The following is a 16,170-nucleotide window of genomic DNA, read 5'->3' as shown; positions in this document are numbered from 1 at the left end:
GCTAGCAATTCGTTAGAAACAGTTCCTTTAATCCCACCCTTAAAAAGTCAAAGAATATAACTGACATTGACTCTTGTATGAGAGAGTTGGTCTTGTATTTAAACATTTCTGCAGCTGAAGGCGGTTAGGCGGACCAGCCAGTTTCTACAATTGCAGCTTCATAATTAAGGCTCGCATATCTTAGCTAAACGGGTAAGAGCCGCTAGCCAGCAACTGAGAGACAGATATACGAGTGTATATATAAGACGGAGAAATATCTACCTATGCACACGCACTAAGGGTATCACACGTGAACGACCCTTTTCTGGTTTGCGCTTTAATTTCAATTTGGACTTTTTTGCGTGCCCAGTAAGGTTGTTTGACGCAATCAATTTGCGTAACATGTACTTGGAATTCGCGATATGTACATGCCTAAGTGCACGAGTTACAGTCTGCACGGTCTGGTAGCTCTGATGGGCGTCGAGAATAAGTCAAATAGAAGATGCATATTTTTTATTTTGCACGGTACACAACTTTAACAAGACATGCCAGCCTACCGTACGACGAGCCCAAGAACATATATGAAGGGTTTCTACCCATTTTCCTAATAAATACAAGTAGCTTTTTGTTTGCAACTGTAGTGGTCTTCACTATGTCCTTGAAGTAGTAACTTCCACTAGTGTAACTTTTGCTACCTCCAGCTACTAAGAATGTAGTTATGTGTGTGACAACTAAGGGGTCATTGGTTTTGAATTCTCTGACTTCTCGCTGTAAAAACTATTACTTCCCGAAGTTTGGATTAGAACCGAGCGCCTCCGCATTGCGCGTACGGGGATCTAACAACCACGGTAAGGTTGCGCATGTCCTATCTTCAGCTATCTTCAACTGTCAGTTTTCGTCAATGCCACCCTAACCATAGCGGTGGATATACATCGTCTGTCATACCGTAAATGTCAAGTGGACCGCGATCGAATGGTGAAAGGGGCAGGCATGCCAGATCCCTTTTATGTTACCTAAGGCTTCAAATCCACCTGAAGACAGGCCCTGATTAATCTGTTGAGGAAGCCAGAACAGAAATATAGGGGCTTGTGAGAGTTGCTTATCAAGGAAGCCCACAGCCATTCAGAGCGCGGAAAACATCGGAAAATAGCCCTTTATTTTTATGTATTTCCTCCATAAATGAAAAATATATATTTTTATTCACTTTTTCTTAAACTGTTCCTGAAAATAAAGTAGATTATATATAAGCGATCCCACAGCTGGATATACAGAATTAACGCATTTGAAAACATTAGATACAGAAAGTACGAGTGCGTGTATTTATTAGCTATGCCGTGTCCGAGTCACTTTATCTGGTGGTGAAATAACGTCTTTCGAGCTCTAATATTAATTACGGGCAGGTTATTCCGACGTTTACATTAAGTGTTTGCGATATGTCACACGAACTAATTTTTTAGCGATGCAATTTTTGTTTAGCTACACAGTTTTTGTGGAAGCTCGATAGCTTTCCTTTGCAGCCGTATGGCTGCCCAAGAATCGGTGCTATTAATTACTTCCTTATTACAATTCTACTCCATCTTGGGGGATCCCCCCAAAAAATTGCTCGAATACCATTCCCACTAACAAGTGCCGATGAATTCGCTCTCGCGCTATCATAGCCTTGTCGTCGAGGTTAGCTCATTTTATTTATTTATTTATTTATTTATTTATTAGAAATACCTGCAGCGCCCGAAGGCATTATTGCAGGGGGGATGAGGATACATAACAGAAGAATAGGCCAGACAAACAAAGAGGAAGAAAAAAAGGCGCTGGCGCTGGAAAGGCGCTGGAAAAAAAGGACAGGCGACTGTCCCGGTTAGGCGATGGTGCATGGTTGGAACCTCTGACCACGGGACATTTTTTTTATATACAGAGTTTCTCGCCTTTGCGTTCTTTCCTTTGTAGTCTAATGGCTGCCTCGCCTCTAAGCAATATTTGAAGCGGTTATAGTTGATGTGAAAAGCTTTAGGATGGAATGCCGCATTTGTCTCCATCACGTGCAAAGGTGGGCTGGAGCTAGCCCTGCAAGCCACATGCCGGGATCGATACGTACCCTGCCATGTTGAAGTGAACAGAGAATGAGCCAAGTCACACGCAAAAAGCCAAAGGAGAGAACCTCATTTCACCCGTCGCGGTGGCTCAGTGGTTAGGGCGCTCGGCTATTGATCCGGAGTACCCGGGTTCGAACCCGACCGCGGCGGCTGCGTTTTTAAGGAGGCAAAACGCTAAGGCGCCCGTGCGCTGTGCGATGTCAGTGCACGTTAAAGATCCCCAGGTGGTCGAAATTATTCCGGAACCCTCCACTACGGCACCTGCTTCTTCCTTTCTCCTTTCACTCCCACCTTTATCGCTTCTCTCACGGCGTGGTTCAGGTGTCCGCCGATATATGAGACAGGTACCGCGCATTTTCCCTTCCCCAAAAACCAATTATTATTATTATTAACCTCATTTCGAATACTTAACATCAGTTCATCTCGTTTTCAATTAGCAATGCCCGAAAGCTGGTCATTTATAATGCATATCATCCACGCCGGCATATCGTTTCAACAAGGCAAGAGCGGAGCTAGTTGGTGCCTCATACTGAAGATATCGCGCTAACTGGAAACAGGAGGACGTGAACACAGACCGTCACCTTCTTCTCCATAGAAGCGCCACGCCATTTTAAATAAATCAGTGGAAAGTACGCTCTTCTTCCGTCTGTGTTCGTGTCATCCGGCAGCACTTAGCGCAATTTCCTTAGTATGCCATTTCAACTGGTTAATAATTCTTTACGCTTTTGCTTTCACTTTAGGAGCTCAATTAGGGTTTATTTTCAAGGTGATGGTACATGCATTCCTCATTCCTCCCCCCCCCCCCCCCCCTTTTCACCTCAGGCTCCCATCCTAGGAGGCGAATCGGGCATCAACTCAGAATGAGACACCATGCGTTTGCTTTCAGGGCATTTCATACCAGACGTGCCAGACGCAGCAGTGAGTAATTTTCGATTGGTTAAAAAATATAATGAAAACTTACAGGAACTCTGGAAACCTACGCCTGAAATGTTTTTGCTGAAAAAAAATTGGTCAATGAACAGAGCAGTTGGGACATTTCGAAAATCAGTGACACCTGGCAGCGCGCAATAACTTCTTATAAGGAATCCAAATATTGTCACTTTTTGCTTGACGTAGAGGCCGGCGGCGAGCACAGGTGGTGACAGCAGGAGCACAAGAACACAGGAACAGGCAGGTACGCCAGCAGCAGCATCGTCTTCGGCACGCGGCAATCGCGCTTCAACTGTCTCTTCGCTACATTAATTACACACCACTACGAGATGTATTAGTGACAAATTCTAGCTTTCTAAGTTATTCGGGCCATGTATTTCTTTGCGGTAGAATAATGTGTCTTTCAATATAAATAAAACATAAAACTGTTGCCATTCCTTTATATTATTCTGAAATATACCGACTTACAATCCGAAATTAAGAAATGACCGTTGAGTTTTCAGAAATGCCTATTTACTATGCCAACTGTTGTAGCAGATAATTAAAATAGACCGGAAGCTGCAAAAAGTACCTCCACCCATAAGCACCCGTTTTTTTTTCACCCTGTCGTGGCTCAAGTAAAAATAGAAGTGATGGCATAATTTCCCTCCCTCTCCTCTTTCACCTGTCTCCCATCCCTTAGGGCGCTATTCAGGTACAAATTCGTCAAAAAAATGATGCAATTTTGTTATATTATTCTGAAAAATACCTGCTTGCTATCCGGAATTAAGAAATTACCATTTTGTTTCCGGAACTTCCTGTTTGCTATGCCAATGGTTAGCAGATGAATGAAATAATCCTCAAGTTGCAGAAGAGTACGTTTCTAGCCTTAAGCACCCATTTATTTAACCCTGACGTGGGTCAAGTAAAAATTGAAGTGATAGAATAATTACCTCCTCCTCCCCCTTTCACCTCAGTGTCGCATCCTTTAGGACGCTATTCAGGTAAAAGCTCGTCATAAAAAATGATGCCGTTTTGTTATATTAGTCTGAAAAATACCGACTTGCTATCTGGAATTAAGAAATGACCATTTTATTTCCAGAAATGCCTATTTACAATGCCAACTGTTGTAGCAGATGAATAAAATAATACGGATGTTGTAGAAAAGTACGTTTTCAGCCATAAGCACCCGTTTATTTCACCCTGACGTAGTTGAAGGTAAAATAGTAGGCATAGAGTACACTACTCTCTTTCATTTCTACCTTTTATTCAAAATGTATTTTGTTTTAAGCGGCAAGAGGAGGAGGAGAACAACTTTATTACTTCAGAAAATAAAAAGACGTAACTTGGGGTTGTCGCTACGCGATCAGAAGACGTTCGAGATGACCTCGGTGGCTCGCTCAAGGGCCTGGCGTTGGACAGCGAGGTACAAGCTGAGCAGCGCAGCATTCCTCTGCTCAAAAGTACTTAGCGATATCTCTGGTTTAGGGACGTCGACTGGTAAGCCCACAAGATGAGGCGCCGTCAGGGTACAGCAACCGGGAAACATGGTGGCATATAAAGGCGGCGTAGTCAGACAGCGTTTGCAGCGGTCGCCAAAGGACCGTTTCAGATCTGGGCAGAAATTAATCACCCTGAGGAAACTGGAGTCGTTACAAAAAGTTTCGAAATTGGTGCTCTCGTTCCGTAATGTGCGTCTTGTCTTAGTGTATCTACACCGAAGGACAGAGAATGGTAGACGATATTTAGAGTTCCCACACGAAATGTAGACTTCTCGTTGGTAATTAAGAGTTTCACTGTAAGCAGACATCAGAGGAGGCAGTAGCCAAAAAGTTATTCGAGGGAAATGTTTTACCTTTTCACTGCAGGGGCTGCATATGCATAAGTGAGGCAATTTATAAAAAAAAATAAAGGATTTCATCATTTTCGCACGTCAGAATCTGCAGAAACAGCTCGACTTATATTTAGAGACGATAATGGTTCACCCATGGGACAAAAATTGAACCGGACCTCACCGCCGGCGTGTTTCGTGTTGCCCGCCGCTGAGGTGGAGACTTTGTTCCGACAAGTGCTCTGCGAGGCGCGCGCTTTGCCCGATATTATTCAGATATAAATAAAGTATTTGTGTTTGTGGATTCCGTGCCGTTTGTCGGGGTCCGCTTTATAGAACACGTCGGTTTTCCTCCTTTCTGCTTTTGGCTCCCACGTTCTAAAATGATCTCGCTTATCGCATTTCTTCACTATGGACAGGTCCCTGTCAGATGATAATACCCATCGAATGCCATTGGACATCTGCTGTTTCTTTAGCTTCAGCCTTAAATATGCAAGACTGCGAGCGACGGAACACTGAAGTGCTTGTCTATCATAAACGTCGTGTCATGCCAGGTGCCTTACTCTGCGATGAAGGAGCGTTAAGAGGCGACATACCTAGCGACGAGAGAGCTCATACAAATTGTTTTTGTCGCTTTGAAAAATTCATTTCAAAACCGCCGTCGCCAGTGTTTTTGCTTGGGCATTCTCAGGGTAAATTAAACGGGCCTTTTTGGTTCGAAGCTCACTCTTCTGCTCCTTCAGTAGTTTTTTACTTCGACGTAATCAGTTCCACCAGCTATCAAAACGTTTACAGGGAACAGAGGTCTTAGGAAACAAAACGCTTCTTTTCTAAGTTGACGGAGTAATCTCATATTTAACAAATCATAAAATGAAATAACTTTTACGTTTTGTATACATTGTAAACTGTTTATTGTGCCCCAATATACATGACTAAAATCACATAGAAAGCCAGAATCTTTAAAATGTCATTAAAATAATTATGAACTGTGTTCTAATATATCATTTTTTGTCAATTACTGAGCGGTGCTTTCTTTCACGTTATTTCAAAATGTTCAATCTGCGCTCCAACCAAGAACAAAATTTTTCGGGAAATATACTTCAGCTTACATTTCATGACTTTTTTTCAAGAAATCTGGGATAGTGGACCGCAACGTCCCGGTCGTTTTGGCGTGGAGTGATCCCTATATCTCGACCATAACGTGGAGGGAATGACGGTATGTGCACAACTATTACAAAAACAACTTCAATTTTTTTAGATTACGTACCCAGTCGTGTGTTATGAACCGTGTTCTCTAAACCAAGCGAGAACATTAAAGCGTCCGTAGTATCATCTGACAGGTCCCCGTCTGGTGATACCGCACATCGAATGCCACGCGACATCTGCTGTTTCTTTCCCATCAGCCTTCAATATGCAAGACTGCGAGCGACGGCAAACTGAATTGGTTGTCTGGCATAGACTTCGTGTCATGCCAGGTGCCTTACTCTGCGATGAAGAAGCGTTAAAAGACGACCCACCTAAAGACGAGAGAGCTCATACATTTTTTTTTGTTGCGTTGAAAAAAATCATTTCAAAACCACGATCCCATTTGTTTTTGTTTAGGCACACTCAGGGTAAAATAAACGGGCCTTTTTGGTTCGAAGCTCACTTTTATGCTCCTTCAGTAGTGTTTCTTTACTTCGACATAATCAATTCTATCAGCTGTAAAAACGTTTACAGGGAACAGACGTCTTAGGAAACAACACGCTTCTTTTCTAATTTGAAGGAGTAATTTCGTATGTACAAAATCACAAAATGGAATAAATTTTATATTTTGTATACATTCTAAACTATTTAATGTGCACCAATGTTATAACATATAATTTTTTGTCAATTTCTGAGCTGTGCTTTGTAACATGCTAGGCCGAAATGTTCAAATTGCGCTCTAATCACGAATAGAATTTTTCGGAAAATATACTTCAACTTAGTTTTCATGAATGTTTTTTTTTTCAAATCAAGGACGCTAGAGCGCAACGTCCGGGTAATTTGGCGTGGAATGATCTTAATATCTTGACCATAAAGTGAAATGAGTGACGGTACCGCCACAACTATTTAATAAGCACCTTCATTTTTTTTTTCAAATTAATAATGCAGTCCTGTTTGCTAAAACGTGTTCTCTAAACCAAGCAATAAAAATAAAGCATGCTTCCTTCACATTGGAAAGGAGCGAACTGCTTACCAAATTTGACTTTGAACTGCTCGAAACAGTCAGAACGAGCAGCTAGGATTTCGGGGAACGCGACAAGTAAGCTCCCGTTCGGTGACCTTCTTGATCCATTGGACCTTCGTGAAAAACTGAGCCCGGTGGGAATATTAAGCGCTTAGTGAGACGAGCAGTGATTTTGAAACTGCACTTCCTGCAATAGTTCCTCTGACACCAGTGTTCTCGCCCTGCAAAAAACCGTACATGTGTCAGTGTTATTTCCCAAATGGGACAGGTTCACTCAAAAAGGCAAGGTCAGGAATAAATGCAGCGTGCATCTCGTCAAATCATTGTTTTTTATTGATTTTCGTCACGACCAAAGGGGTTACAAGCGGCACGTTACCTCCTGCTGCATTGCGCTTTACAGGCATTGAATAACATCCTACACAGAAGGACAAAAAATAAAAACTGATCATAATGTGGATTTACTGCTTGCTGTAAACGCATTTCCTCCAGTTCGTAGACAAAGTTAAAAGCCACGTTTTGAAGCACCCTGACTGTTTTTTCGTTACGCACTCTGTCCTCACATGCGCAAACTAACATTTTGAAGAGATCGTTCCTGTTTTCGGTTCATTGTGACTGACGCACTGGCAATTACAGAAGCCCATTAAGCCACAGTCAACAGCATGACGAAAAACACTCATTAAAAAGTAAAGAAGATAAAAACTGCGCCTAGCACAGTGCGTCAGGCGTTTCCTTGCAATAATTGCAATTTCGTTATTTTCGGCCCGACTAATACAAAAGAAGCTTACTAGACGCAATTCAGGAAAGGAAGAGAATAGACGGAGGAGGTTGTCCATACTAGATAGGCTAAACTTTACCAATAAAATGCTGTAATAGATGCCAGAGGAAAGGAATCGCTTCCACTCGACGTCTTCTGCCAGCGAGGCTCATGGCAGCACTTCCCATATAATCCGAAGTGTGTCCCCGAACACGTAGCCGTAGTGCGCGAGAGTGCGAAGGTTAAAGGATGGATATCGGAAAAAACCTGATGGGTTACTTGATGCTGTAGGCTTTTGTACCAGTACACATTCACGGGGTGGCTTAATTTCAACGAAGCTTTGCGCCAAACCTTCTCGTGGGTGTATGACCCCCAGCCGTATCTTGTGCTGGAATGGCCATTCAACAGCGTCGTCGTTGTCACCCTTTTGCAAGAGCATCCTCACATAAAGGTGCACTGATTCACTATCCTTAATGAATTCCACTCCAGGTACCATGCAGTAGCCACACAGGTACACCTGGTAGCTCTTGTACGCAGTCCAGCCTTTCTTCAGCGCTTTTTCTTCGAGCGACAGTACGCCTTTGACATCGAAGATCACATGCTGTCCTCGTGGTTGATCTCTTCGAAGCAGTGTGCTAATGTGGTTCAGAGTCTTTTCGCTATTCTCAAGAGTTTCAACTTTCATTTCATGAATTGATGCTTCAATTTGCGAGCACTTGTTGTAGATCTTTCTCGTTGTGGTCGCCAACTCATCCTTACTTTTTTTTTCCAAAGATTTTATGTTGCTCGATGTGTTATCATTCCGCGTTGTCAAGTGCTCTTCCAACTGCTCATTATCACTGGCGATTTCGCACACACCTGTTGTCACACTTTCTTCAATTTGGCTCTTTGGAAGCGTCAGTTTTCCTACTAGCGCTTCTTTAAAAGTCTTTATCCCATGGGACATTTTGTTCAGTCTATCTCCGTGGCACTGAACATCACTAATTAGCTGCCCTAGATGCGCTCTAGTCTCCTCCGCCGGCTCCTTAATGACTCGTTGGAAAGATGTTGAAAGTGCTGCGTCTTCCGTGTTGTTGAGCTGATGGCCAGACTCGGGTGCAAGAGGCGTCGACGGTGTTGCACAGTCCAATCTCAGGTGTGCGCACACATCGCTGCAAAGAACCGAGGCCGAACACTTGGGGCACCTTGCAGAGTGGTGTCGACATTCTTGTTGGAAATGCTCGGAGAGCAGGGAAGCAGCCACCACAGTTCCACAGCCGTTTTTTGCGTTCCAGCATTTTACCTGCAATGAATAAATCAATAATTTGCACAAACCTTTAGCGGTTGTAATGGTCTCATGGCAGCAGTTTAGGGTGCGGTTATTTCTGAACCTTGTTCGCTGCTGAGAGTCCTCTCAGTTTAATTTTTCTAACTGCCAGAGGTATTTACTTATTTTCGAGTGTTGCTGCGTGAGGAAAATTAGTAATTACGGCAACAGGTATGTTCGCAGGCATTCTGAGGGCGTCATTGTCAACGCCCCTCATATATGCTGATTGCATAGAGATTCTGCGGAAGTGATCCAGTCTAGGAGTGAGTTTTCGGCAAGGTTTTCACGGATGGTTGGCTTAAATGGCGCATTGCAGAAGACAGCAGGTAAACATGAACCTTATTTGAAGGAAGAACGGACCTCCTTGCCCTGTCTGAAATTTCCTTACTCGGTTAGTCGCACTTAAGCCCGTAGTAGTTCTGGTAGGCTTTCGGCTGTAATCGCACCGACGCTAAAGTGGGTCCTCTAACCTTAGCCCCTTTTTTCAGTCCTTGTGGCATTGTTTATGGCCCGAAAGAGGATAGAGTCGGTGTGTGAGGATGAGGAGGAGGGCAAAGATGAAGGTGTTAGCGCGATAACAGTGTGAACGGGTGTGCACACACTTGTCTGTCTCATACCGACGTTGTACTGTTAAACAGAATGGGCGAGCGAGCTTTCATAGGCCTGTGTACTGGCGCTGCCGTAGGCTGAATGAAGTCAGTCTTACGAATATAACACAGCAGCCAGGTGTTTTAAACTGATGCAAGGAGCGCTACAAGGCATCTTATAATCGAGAAGAGCGGTGGACTTGCGCTCCGAGTACGAAACTTTCGGTGACTCGAATAATTTATGCACAACAATGATAAACCTTTGAGTATTTTTAGATATGATTAAATAATGAAATTAGGATATTTCACAGAAATTGAGAATATTAAATTTCCTAAACGAGGACCATTGGGGGATAACACTTCTAGACTAAGATGTGTCAGTGACATGTTAAGCTAAACAACAGACAGCTAACAAAAAATACCGACAGCACACAATCCGAGCAGCCGTGTTGGACCCGTGTGATATAGTGATAATGCACAAAAAGTAATTCTAAGTTTGTGAGAAACAATCTGCATAGATTGCATTTCAAAAGTTCGATCATTTTGCTTGGCGGCGATCTACAGGCACTGGATACAAAGCATAATCTTTTTCAACGTTGCCCACTTAAAACATATCCGACGGAACTGAATTTAGCCCTACTCAGCCTGCCGTTACTAAAAATTATTCTTGTTAGCTCTTGTTTAAAAAATGTGTCGTTCTTTAGGCTGTATTTCCTTTACTGCTGCAGCTACCGCTTTTCGTGTGAAGCCCACAAGGCTGGATCTCGCTATTGTAGCACAAACAAGGTTTATAATTTTTTATGTCAGACCAATGCTGATAGTAACCACCTCCCCCCGACGTCCCTTATGACATAATAATTTTTCTTGCAAACTTAGTTCACTTATTTGTGTGTGTGAGAGAGTGTGAGAGTGAGTGTGAGAGTGTGAGAGTGTGTGAGTGTGAGAGTGTGTGAGTGTGAGAGTGTGTGACTGTGTGAGTGTGAGAGTGTGTGAGAGTGAATGTGAGTGTCTGTGTGTGCGTGTGATTCAACAATGCCGCATTTCCTAAAAATTGTGTACCTATCCTTTTCATCCGGTTTTAACTCCTCTGTGCGCTTAATAAAATCGAATTCTGGTTAAGACGTTTCTGCTATATATTTTTTCGCGTGCACTGTGGTCGCTGTTTTTCTCAGAACGTTTTTTGCGGTCAATTTACCCACGTCAAATGTGAAAATTCAAAGTTTTGGATGCTTGAAATTAATAAGTAAATAAACAAGATTCTCACTATACCAATGTTGATTAACTTCGGTCGTGAGCAGCGTGAATGAAAATTATATATCACCCTTCTCCGCGTGGTAGATTTGCAGACATTTTACTGCTGCGGGGTATGCGAAGGTTACGATATACAGCACTCGGTCCCTAGTATAGCTGTTGGAACGATCCCACAATCCAGCCTCTCGAAGGAAAGGGGAGGTGGTAGGTACTGATTTATGATTTATAGGAGATTAAAGAGAAGCTGGAGCACTTTTCGAAAATATTCAGCTCCGTGCAATATTTTATAGTTTTCAGTTAACTGAACAAAATATCTCATTCAAGAAGGGCAGAAATAAAATTGGCTGTGGTTTAGCTCTGGTTAACCTTAGTTGAATTGCGAGAGCTTCGTTTCCTCGGCACGTCGTCTACGCATCGTCTCATTCCGACGTCTCGAGAACTCAAACCGGTCTCTTCCGCAGTTGAAGAGTAATTCCGGGACGTGGCACGAATTCTTTTAGCCGCATCTTCGTTACGACGCTTCTCGAGTCGTGCGGCGCGCTCTTCTGTCGTCTGTTGAGAGCGTTGTCTCTTCCTCGGTTCGTTTTGTCGTTGTTGCGTCTATTTCGCGCTCTCTATTACGACTACAATACACTGAGGAAAAGCACTTTATATATATAGCGAAAAAGTCAAAAACTGGTACGATTATCTTGGTTTATTCCCGAACGGTTTCAGACGGTGGACCGTCCTTCATGAGGATTTAAAATCCTGATGCAGGACGGTCCACCGTCTGAAACCGTTGGTGAATAAACCAAGAAAATCGTACCAGTTGTGATCTTTTCACTGTGCAAGTTTTCACTGGCCCATTGAGCAATGCCGACACTGATTCCACTATTATATATATATATATATATATATATATATATATATATATATATATATATATATATATATATATATCATGTGTCGTACATGTGTGCCATTGCCAACTAATTAAGAAGTCGAAGAAGATCGCTGTAACTGCAGTCTTGAGAAAGGACAGGCCCTGTCCGAAACGTCGACTCAAAATAAATCTATGGCTAAATGAAGCGTTATATATATATATATATATATATATATATATATATATATATATTATATATATATATATATATATATATATATATACCCCCGCGAGGCGACACCTCCTCTGCCTGTACCGCAGCGGAACACATCTGGGGCCGCAAGCGACGACGGCGGCGCCATCTGTTGGGATTGCGGCTGCGGCGTTGCTAGGCGACAGCGGCTCAAGTTCAGGCCACGCGCACACGGCTGAAGTGCGCGACGAGGCGAAATGGCTCGCTGGCTGGAGTAGTCAAGCTTTCTCTTTGAAACACAAAAAGCGATTTTTTAGACGGAAACGCGCCCCACCGCCTCAGCGGACGGAGCGAACGCCGCTTTGGCCCGCGATTGGTCGGGTCAGTCGTGACGTCATCCACGGGGATCACCGGCCAGCATCGACGGCGTTGCTGCGTAACACGTTGATTCGACTGGCTTAAGGACTACGTTTTAGAAGTTATGAATAATTCAAGCAGTGTTCAACACTTTGGACTCTAACCTACAGGTTCGAGTCATCAGCGGCTTCGAAAAACGGTGGAACCAACGACGCCGCCGAGTGCGCCGGCAGCGAAAGTCAAGGCGGGACATTTTCAGTTGTTGGAAATCTCGACCGATATGTGTGTTGTGCGTAGCTGCATGCGCGTGGATATTTTGTGTAGGTGCGTATGCAAGTTACAATAAAAAAAAAGAGAAAATTGCGTCCAAACGTTGTTGTCTACCGCTGCATCACAAGAGTCTTCTTACACACTTCTTGTAACGCCTGTAAACATGATCGAACTCAGATCGCAAGCATGCCTACAGGAGCTGCACGAGTTAAAGAATTTGTGTGTTCATTTACTTATGGTGACGTGCCTGATTGCACCCGAATGAATCTCTCGGATGCACTATTCCTTCTGCCGCATGTTGGGGCTACGGTCCAACCACGAAATTTCGGCCCTTACCCCATTACGCTGGGTTTTTTTTTCGCATGCTGAACACCCCTTTGAAAAATAGCTATGGCTGTGTTTCGGAGATACCAATGCTGCTCTTCAAGACTAGTGTTTTGCGCGATATAGTTGCTGCTGTTGCGGATCGAGATCACGAGCAGAATTACTTGTGGCGGATATATGCGTACCACGGCTCGACGATTTGCCGTTCTGGCGCAAGGACAAATTTGCATGAATTCCGGCCGCATTGTCGATCGTCAGTCATGACCAAGCATTCATGAATGCAAATGTTTGCATTGCTCAAGTATACTAGGTAGATATAATCGGTTTTTGTTCAATTAGGTACAGCTGCATGTGCTGCGCGCTTATGAAAGATTAAGAGATTACTGGAGCTGCCAGGAGGTGCAAGGAATAAGGAAAAAGCAAAAAGGCACACAGTGCCGAACGAGCTGAAAAGAGTTCAATACTGTGCCTCAGAAAGGCAGTGCTAGAAGTGTATTTAGCTGAGCATGAATGTGAACCAGCTAGAAAAGACAAGTTTTTATAAACAATTAAGAAACTAATATAACTGAAAGAGAAAAATTGGTGCACTTATTTTGTACGGGCATTTTCGGTATGCTGCGTACCACCAGTGTCTGGCTAACGTGTGAGAGGCTGGGGGAGAACAACCGATGAATTCTACCAAACAATGTAGTGAGCGCTGTTCGAGTTACCTTGCCAAAAGTGGTTCATATTCAGGCTTCAAGCATTAAACAATTAAACAGAACGCCCGAACCAGACAAAGCAAATGGCACAGGGAGAATATTACGTTGATCGACAGTTCACCAGAAAGCGGGCCACAGCGGAGCAAACACAGTCGAACGGCGGGCCGACTCTCCGTGAATAGCGTCACTTCTGCCAGTTCCCCCTTTTTGCAGTCCCCCCCCCCCCCCCCCCAGCGCTTCCGGAAGCGACGACGGACAGAATCGAAAATAAATTTAAATACATGATCTTCAAGGTCTCTTCTTCCCAACCACTTTGTTTTATTCGATTTGAAAACCGTTTCAGCTTCCCTTTAACGTCCCAAAGCAACTAATGCTATGAGGGACGCCGTAGTGAAGGGCTCCGGAAATTTGGACCACCATGGGTTACTTAACGGGCACTGACATCGACAGCACTCGGGCCTCCAGAATTTCGCCTCAATCAAAATTCAACCGCCGGGGCCGCGTTCGAACCCGCGTCTTTCGGGGCAGCGGCCGAGCGGCATAACACCTCAGCCACCGCGGCGGCCTTGGGGGGTAGGTTCTCGTCAATCATCGGTAACCGTATAGTCTGCTAAATGCTCTAGGTGGACATCCCAAATTAAAGGAGATACCTATGCAGTTTGGTACATAATTATGGATGAAAGAGAGCGCGACACGCGGGACAAGAAAATAACAGGCGAACAATTGAGTACTGCGGCACCCCGCAATATGGCACTGTAGTACAGTAGAGGGCAGGTATTTGGCGAGCAGTCAAAGCGAATGATTCCAACTGTTCCTTTCTTCTCCCGTGTGTTTTGCTGTGGATTCTTTCGTAACATTGAAATACTTTCTCTTGCCGGAAAAAAAAGAGGAAAGGACGGTTGAAGACAATTGGAAGGAAAAGGGTGGAAGTTTAGTGACCAACCTGTTGTCTCAGGAGCTGCTCTGGAGGAAGGTCCCTCCACTCGACGTCGTCTTCTTTGTGCCACTCATGGCCGTCGAGCGGACAAACGTGGGAGCCTTCTTGGTCACACTGCTCGTAGCAGGAGTCGCACAGCACGTGCGCGCAGGACAGCAACGCGGTTATCCTGCGCACCAGTCCGCAGGCACAGCACACCCTCTTCGTCTGAATGGGCTTCACGAAACTCAGAGGTCTCCAGTCGAGGTCCGGGCTGAAGCCGACCAGAGTGTATTCGGAAGCTGCAGGCGGCATCGCTCTTCACGCTCGATCGCTGCCGCACCGAATGAAAAACTGCAATTTTCCACCCCTCGACGTGCTGGCTGTTATCTGTTTTCTTTTGTGGGCGGTCTTAAGGGCGGCTATCACAGCGGCATCGGCTGGCTTTCGCGGAACGTATCGCCTGCTGCGGCCGTTTGAATTTAGTTATCTTTTATGCTGCAACTACCAGCTCCTTTAGAACCGTAGCTCAGGCGTTTTTTTTTTATTTCCGCAAGGAACCAAGCAAATAAAAACAAAAATTACTGTTGGCCTAGCTCTGTTAGGCCAGGATATACGTAGCGAAAGCTAAGCGAGTACTGGATGGGAAGAGTTAATATACGAATCCCATGCTTTCACTACATGCGCCTTTATTCATGATGAAGCCCTGAGCCGCGAGTATATGCTGCCCCGCAAGAGCTGCCTAGCTGGCTTTCCTATCTGGATGCATGTGTGTGGCTCCCAGACTTTGGATATTTTGGGAGGGGCAATGCACGGCTAAGGTGGCCTGGTGTTTTGCGGTGTAAGCGTGCTTAGGCTGTTCTTATCGGCACTATTTCCATGCAATAAAGAAAAGAACAGAGCCGTCATAGGGGAGAGGTAGTTTCTCCGCGTCGAACGCCAGAAGCCGTGGTTCGGTTTCCAGCCTTGACACAAGTTTTTTTTTTTTATTCAGCGAATGTGCGGGGGCTTCAGTGTCCCCCATAGATAGCGCGGCCGAATACGTTGGTTAGCGCGTAAAGGCAGGTAAAAGAAAGGGCGGGTAAGGGCAGCTACGCGGCGAAGCGGGCGGTGTGACGTCATGCCAGATGGCGCAGCGAGCGCGCGGCGTCTGCCAGCGACAGCCGTTGCTAGGCAACGGCGCTGTGCCTCCTCCTCAGGAGTGCCACAGCGAAATCGCAAGTTCGTGGCCATTGTGGCTGTCGCTACAAGATTGTCTTCATCGCGTTAAGGTCGAAATTAAACTTTAGTGCGGAATACTAATTGAGAGACCCTGTTTGAACATTGCATCGCAGGCACTGAGTCCCGGGTAGGAAATTAAGACTAGTTTCAGTTTCAACTACTCCGAATCTGGCGACTGGTTGGGAACTGATGCTTAAAACTGATAGATCCCTGTCCACGCACGTAGCGCGATAAGCCAGCAGCGGTGGCCCAGTTTTCGGAGGAAGCGTTGGAGGAGGAGGAGGAAAAACTTTACTGAAATGAAGAGGAGTTGGGCTAGTTTATGGGTGGGGCCCTCATTCCAGGGCTCCACTGGCTTGAGCTGCACTGCGGACCAGTTGTATGAGAGCCCAATGGTCCTCCAAGTTATC

This window comes from Amblyomma americanum, chromosome 9, assembly GCF_052857255.1.
Source record: "Amblyomma americanum isolate KBUSLIRL-KWMA chromosome 9, ASM5285725v1, whole genome shotgun sequence".
Classification (NCBI taxonomy): domain Eukaryota; kingdom Metazoa; phylum Arthropoda; class Arachnida; order Ixodida; family Ixodidae; genus Amblyomma; species Amblyomma americanum.
Note: the sequence above shows the minus strand (reverse complement) of the source record.